The following is a 6,767-nucleotide window of genomic DNA, read 5'->3' as shown; positions in this document are numbered from 1 at the left end:
TTAATTAATTAATTAATTAATTAAGTTAATTAATCCGGTTTAATTAAATTAATTAACTAGTTAAGTTTAATTAAACTGTAATTAGATTAACCTAAACCCTAATTAACCTAAATAGAGAATGACAGGTGGGTCCCACTGGACCCACATGTCAGGGTTGACTCAGTCAACCCCTGTTGACTGCTGACGTCAGCATGACATCATGCTGACGTCATAAATACATTTTTTCCAATTAATTAAATAAATAATTAAATTCCAAAATTGTTAAAATCTTTTAAAAATCATATCTTTTAATCCGTAACTCGGATTAAAATATTTTCAACATGAAAGTTGCTCAGAACGACGAGACGAATCCGGATACGCAGTCCGTTCGTCCGCCACACACCCCTAACCTATCGAACTCGCAACTTTCCCCCTCCGGCTCCTCTGCCCGGAAACACGAAACACCGGGGATATTTTCCCGGATGTTTCCCCCCTTAACCGGTATCACCTACTACCGCGTTAGGGCACACCGAACACCGCGTATTGACTTGTTATATTTGTGATGCTTTGTTTGCTCTGTATTCATTATTTCTTTCCCCTCTTCTCTCCGGTAGACTACGAGACTGACGCTGCTGCTGACCAGTTCGACTACGGAGTTGACGACCCCTCTCTCTTGCCAGAGCAACCAGGCAAGCCCCCCCTTGATCACCAGATATCGCCTATTCTCCTCTATACTGCTTGCATTAGAGTAGTGTAGCATGTTACTGCTTTCCGTTAATCCTATTCTGATGCATAGCCTGTCATTGCTGCTACAGTCATTGATACCTTACCCGCAATCCTAAATACTTAGTATAGGATGCTAGTTTATCATCATTGGCCCTACATTCTTGTCAGTCTGCCTTGCTATACTATCGGGCCGTGATCACTTGGGAGGTGATCACGGGTATATACTATACATACATACATATTATACAGATGGTGACTAAAGTCGGGTCAGCTCATTGAGTACCCGCAAGTGATTCTGACGAGGGGGCTGAAAGGACAGGTGGCTCCATCCCGGTAGAGGTGGGCCTGGGTTCCCGACGGCCCTCGACTGTTACTTTGTGGCGGAGCGACAGGGCAGGTTGAGACCACCTAGGAGACAGGTGGGCCTGGCCCTGTTCGGCATTCGCGGATACTTAACACGCTTAACGAGATCTTGGTATTTGATCTGAGTCTGGCTACGAGCCTATACGCACTAACCATCTACGTGGGAGTAGTTATGGGTATCCCGACGTCGTGGTATCAGCCGAAGCACTTCAGACGTCAGCGACGGAGCGGCGCGCGCTGAATTGGACTGGAACGCCACTAGGCTAGGTCTGCTTTCGGCCGCGTACGCAACGTGCAGGTGTGCTATGGGCGATGGGCCCAGACCCCTGTGCGCTTAGGTTTAGACCGGCGTGCTGGCCTCTCTGTTGTGCCTAGGTGGGGCTGCGACGTGTTGATCTTCCGAGGCCGGGCATGACCCAGGAAAGTGTGTCCGGCCAAATGGGATCAAGCGTGTTGGGTTATGTGGTGCACCCCTGCAGGGAAGTTAATCTATTCGAATAGCCGTGATCTTCGGTAACAGGACGACTTGGAGTTGTACCTTGACCTTATGACAACTAGAACCGGATACTTAATAAAACACACCCTTCCAAGTTCCACAGACAACCCGGTGATCGCTTTTCCGCAGGGCGACGAGGGGAGGATCGCCGGGTAGGATATGCTATGCGATGCTACTTGGAGGACTTCGACCTACCCTCTTCTGCCTGTTGCAAGACAAAGGTGACCAGAAGCGTAGTCTTCGACAGGATTAGCTATCCCCCTCTTATTCTGGCATTCTGCAGTTCAGTCCACTGATATGGCCCCTTACACATATACCCATGCATATGTAGTGTAGTTCCTTGCTTGCGAGTACTTTGGATGAGTACTCACGGTTGCTTTCTCCCCCCTTTTTCCCCTTTCCTTGCTTTCTGGTTGTCGCAACCAGATGCTGGAGTCCAGGAGCCAGACGCCACCGTCGACGACGACCCCTACTGCACCGGAGGTGCCTACTACTACGTGCTGCCCGCTGATGACGACCTGGAGTAGTTAGGAGGATCCCAGGCAGGAGGCCTGCGCCTCTTTCGATCTGTATCCCAGTTTGTGCTAGCCTTCTTAAGGCACACTTGTTTAACTTATGTCTGTACTCAGATATTGTTGCTTCCGCTGACTCGTCTATGATCGAGCACTTGTATTCGAGCCCTCGAGGCCCCTGGCTTGTATTATGATGCTTGTATGACTTATTTTAATTGTAGAGTTGTGTTATGATATCTTCCCGTGAGTCCCTGATCTTGATCGTACACATTTGCGTGCATGATTAGTGTACGATTGAATCGGGGGCGTCACAAGTTGGTATCAGAGCCGACTGCCTGTAGGAATCCCCCTTCCAACTCCTTGGCCGAAGTCGAGTCTAAACTTTACAAAACTTTTAATAACATGGCTGTGCGGCCCATGGGCCCACGTCGCCATTGGGTGGTAGTAGGATCTTTTACTCCTCGACCTATACTCTGGGACTCTTATTTCTCTTCTATTCGGGTTAAATGATTTTTGCTAAAATCTAACATTAGGATCTCGTTATCACTTTCACCCGGAGAGCCCCTTATTAATGATGATCGTCTGCGGCACGTGAAGACCCTGAAGATACTCTCCGTTGTTAACCCGAGAACTTATGTTCATCGCATTTGCAATTCCCCTTCCACCGTCAACCCTTATGGATAACTACTTGCAGTTGATATTCTTACATTCATCCCCAGTTGGTCTTGTTATTACCAGATACCTCGAAACACTCGTCGTTGTCTCGATAATCCTTGAGATTATCACCTTGCTGTTCCTTGCCACCTGAATACCCCTAAGAATAACTTCTCGCACCTTCCGAGTATCCGCTCATCCCCAGTTGTTCTTGTGTTTCACAAAAGTCTTCACAATAATATTCGATCTTCCGAAAATCCTCTGGAGCCTTTGGCTCTTGAAATTCTTGCGTGCTTGCATTATGGTTAATCCCATAACTCTCGTAGTCTTATTGACATTCCTTGTCATTATCATTTTTGAGTCTGTTGACTCAATATGTTTGCGAATACACGCAATCATCTTTGATCCCTATAAGTTACTTTTCCGGCTGAGCTGCCATTCTTTTAACTGGAATTGGTTCTCGACCAATCCAATTGTCGTTGATTGTACCATAAGGCTATTCAACTTATCCATCCCTAATCAGAGCATTGCTTCTGATCCCTTGATTTGGAAATCATAATTCCTTTGCATTTAAGCGGTGAATTATTCAGATGCTTCCATAACCTGTTGCATTTGCATTCCTTCCTCTTCTGGTTGAGTATCGATACTCATATCAGATCCTTTGTGGACCATCAAGTCCTTTGTTGGATTGTTATCCGACAATGTCCTTCACACTTGATCACTTTGTGAGTTCTTCCCCTGTTACATAATGTCTTTGTTAAGTTGTATCCTCCGCTTGGCCAACCTTACTCTGCTTTCGGGCTTGTGTTATTTACTCTTGATACTTGTGGTATATGTCTCTAAGAAGCCCTATGGGTTGAACATATGCCTTCTCTAAACCGTGTGAACCCGAAAGTTTTCACGAGTCATACACTTCTGGTACTTCACCAGATAAAATTTCAACACTGCATCTTCATCGAACGAGAGAAGTGAATGAAAGGTTATGCATTGGAGAAGTGGGAGTCGACCTTGAACTTGTGTTCATGCCCATGGACGCGATATATATCCTATCATGAAAGCTTCTTGTAACAATAACTATTTCCTTGATAACTAACCTATGGTATCTGTGAATTGATCCCTTGCAACCGTGGTTCCGACCATGATTGTTCTTCTTTGATCTCATTTCTCGGACAAGTTAAAACAATTGTCTTCTATGGACCAATACACCAGTACAACCTTTACTTGGATCTTGTGTCGAGTATTACCCCCCTGGTATCTCGAGATTATCATGGAACTGCATAACTTCCTATGAGTTCTTCATCAAGTACTACATACTCACTGATTACAATTTTTCGTCGGGCTCTGAGTTATTAAACACTCAAAGACACCGATAACTAAACCGAGTCCGCATTACGGTTTAACAACTCTTACTAATATTCTTTATGTACGAGTTTGTACCCGATCATGTCATTCCTAGCCTGATCGGTTATATCATTACCATGCTAAATTTTAACTGTGCTACCTGGTCCTTAATCCCGGAGCACAACTTTTGACAATGAGCTAAGGTTACGTCGATCTTCCCCGTCATATCAGTTCGCCTTGAACAACAATCTTGATTTCAGGTTTGTGTTGTACCTATGGTTCCAATAACCTCTTGCTTCATCATTCTTTTGACTGATGTGATCGCGGATCGATTACATCCTCGTGGAATCTCTCGACAAATGTGTCATGATCACCATCTACATTCTGATGCTCTTCCAGGATATCAAGTGAATTAATGATGAGACATACCATCCTTGCCCTCAATAAATTGTATTATCGTCGACCACTTTATTGCCCTCCCACCAACACAAGCTTGTTCATGTTTGGTGTTATACCTTGAGTTCCTTGCTATCCAGCAATTGTTTTTCTTTACCTTGGAGTATTACCATCCTTATGTCAAGAATGTTCTGAGAATTGTTCCACCTCTTGAGAATTCTTGACATAGAAATACTTCTCACCATCACCATTCTTTCTTGGTCCTCGTGTTAATTCCAACAAGTGAACGATGTTGTTTGGATTCTTTCCTTCTAGCAACCCTATTTCTTTGAAGTGAATGGGCGATAGTTCATTCTAAGTCCTTCGCTAATTGAATCACCATTCTGACATTGGTCGTGCAACCCAACCCATATTTTGGGCGCACATATCAACCATTGTTTAATTGTGTATGTTTTCCTCGAGCATACATCATTATACCATTTGATCTGGCAAATGTTATCTCCTTGTTCACATAATTGTGGGAAATCCATCTTGTCGGAAATCTCGATGGATTATCGCCGAGCCCGTCAGCCACCTCCTCCTCTCCTTGGGTTAATGATGAACTATTGTTTCAGGAACCCACTCCCATAGTTCATTTCCTGAGAATCCTGAAATGTCATTTCGTCTATTTGTGTTGCACCTTTTATTCTCGGACATCCTGAGTCTGAGGTATCATTACACCTATCGGATCTGAATCTCGGTCAGATATGATGGTTGGGACAACTTTCCAAGAGTTATGTTGTTGATCCTCTGATGACCCGGTAACATGATGTCATGCCTAGCACCCCCCCCTCGGCTAGAGGACCTATCATTATAGATTCCTTTTCAGCAAGGTTATCCATTCATCCATGAGGAAATTGTAATACTTATTCTACTAGCTATTCCTGATGGATCCTTCGTGTTTCCAAAGTCTGATCTTCACCTGAAGACCATGTCAATGCTATCTCGAAGCATGTCAATGGTACTCCGATTTTCAATAGGAACATTTGAAGCACGATGCTAAATTTTATTTATCATTTATCCTAACACCGTTGTATGGGTAATATCATGAGATTCCTCCCCCCTTACCTAAAGAGTTTTCTACATTATATCCTGCCACGGATATCATGCTCTGCTTGTCCTTGGGAAGGATATATCCCTAAAATATGTGTTTAAACACATTTTCCTTTCCATTGTTCTGTTTAATATGATAATCATATTTTACTTTCCATTGGTTGATTGAACCTTCCTTGTGATCTATATGATCTAAGCAGCAATATTCTACTGCTTATGTAAACTCCTCGGTGTGCAATTCTGTCAGTAAGACCCTGTTACTATTGTTGATGACATTCCGGTAGCCACCGATGGACGAGAACCTTGCCTATTGGTCCGCCTCGTTCAACGAGCAGGAAAGTGGTTCTCTTCGTCCCTCGTCCTTGGTACCAACGTTGATGCCGGCATAACTGACTTGGTACTCTCTGACATGCCTTGCTATCATGACCGTGAAAGATGTCACTGCTCCTATTAAAAAAAAACCACATGGTGGGCCCATAACCCACAGTTCCACAGGATCGAAACCTGACTCTCCTGTACACCCCCTGTTTCCAAAGTTATTCCTCCCGCGTGGACTCGTATGTAATTCATGAGCCACCTTCCGATGAGATCGTCAATTCTGGCATCAGACACAATAATTATTCCGTGGTTTTAAAACCACTTTCACCTTCTGACTAGGCATTGAACGATTGCCTGGCTGCCTGAAACTTCTTATTGTACCTTCCAACTTTACTCTCGATGTGTTTATTTGTTCAACTCGAGAGGTACTCATATGCTCATTCATGGGTTAATCCCAGATCATTACCCTTATAACATACTATCGTTGCCAATATGCCTCGTTACCTATTCGTAAATACGATGAAGATCCCGAAGAAAGGATGCCGACTTCATCATGATGACCTAAAGCAGAGAAATGAAGACATCAATGTATTGGACCGATATCTTCGAGAAGAGCAAGCCAGAATGAGAAGACCCGCTATATTCGTTACCAAACCTTTCCCCCCTTACTCCCCTCTTAAATCTCGGGACGAGATTTCTTGTAGTGGAGGAGAATTGTGACGCCCGGATAATCAAGCTACAGTAAACCTTTGCTAATGATGCCACGTCACCTTGATTGCTGATGCTAATCTTGCGTTAGTTCGAAACCGATTCTAATTCAAATTCAAAATCAGGCAAACATCAAAAGTTTTCAAATATTAAAAACCAAAATGTCCAGGTTGTGTCAGTTA

This window comes from Triticum aestivum, chromosome 3A (genome assembly GCF_018294505.1).
Source record: "Triticum aestivum cultivar Chinese Spring chromosome 3A, IWGSC CS RefSeq v2.1, whole genome shotgun sequence".
Classification (NCBI taxonomy): domain Eukaryota; kingdom Viridiplantae; phylum Streptophyta; class Magnoliopsida; order Poales; family Poaceae; genus Triticum; species Triticum aestivum.
This window is presented reverse-complemented; position numbering follows the sequence as displayed.